The sequence below is a fragment of the Marmota marmota genome, unplaced genomic scaffold, assembly GCF_001458135.2.
Source record: "Marmota marmota marmota unplaced genomic scaffold, marMar, whole genome shotgun sequence".
NCBI lineage: Eukaryota > Metazoa > Chordata > Mammalia > Rodentia > Sciuridae > Marmota > Marmota marmota.
Window position 1 is genome coordinate 10,255,341 of NW_026000142.1, and position 1,096 is coordinate 10,256,436.

Consider the following 1,096-nt stretch of genomic DNA (forward strand, 5'->3'; position numbering starts at 1 on the left):
GAAACTCAGAGTGATCTTGGCTTTTACATGATACTTTAATAATGTTGCCAATCCCCTGATAAGTTGTTCACATCAGCTATTTAGCCCCAATACCTAAAGCTTGGGAATCACAATGATTCTTTTCACTTTCTGCTTCTTCAATTCCAAGGGTTATGAATATTAAGTTATTCTTGCCCCAAAGCAACAGTATATTCACCAAGTTATTTGCTGAGATCAGGAGTCTCTGGACCTCATTTTAAAACAATAGCATTAATAAAGAAGCACCACAAATATGAATGGCATTTGAAAAGTAAGAGAAATAAAAATTTAGAGTTTTTAATAATGTTTAAAAAAATCCATTGGTTGAAAGTGACCCTGAGTGATGCAATAGAACATGCTTTGTAAAGTAGATGCTGTATTTTCAAAAACAATTCATGGAGTAAAAGGACTTTTGGATTTTGGCACTGTAATAACAAACTTTGCATTCCATTTGTATGGATTCCCAGAAATTTTAAACATTTTAGACTGTAAGCATTTCATAAAGTAAGTTAAACTTATATTTCCTTGCAATCACACAATATTTAATGTTGAACAATGACCTAACCCTAAAAGTTACTTCTTGCTGTTCACAGTCCTAATGTACATACTATGATTGTTATGGTTTAGAGATGAGGTGTTCTACAAAACTCCTGTTAATGCAGGAATGTTTGGAGGTAGAATGGTTATATTATGAGAGCTATAATCCAATCTGTCAACATGAGTTTGAATGGAATGACTGGGTGGTAACTGTAGGCAGGTGGGATATGTTTGGAGGAATGGGCCTCTGGGGGAGTTTCTTGGAGAGGTTGTTCTTCCTGTGGCCCCTTCTTTTATCTTTCTCTCTGTCTTTCCCTGTGTTTTGGTTGCCATGAGGGGAGAAGCTTTCCTCTGCTGGGTCTTTCCCCCATGATGTGCTGCATCACCTTGGGCCCAGAGCAATACAGTTAGTCATCGATTGCCTGAAACTTCTGGACCAATAAGCCCCCAATAAACTTTCTCTCTTCTGAGTTGTTCTTGTCAGGTATTTTTGTCACAGTGATGAAAAAGCTGACTAAAACTGTGGTATATTAAAAAAAAA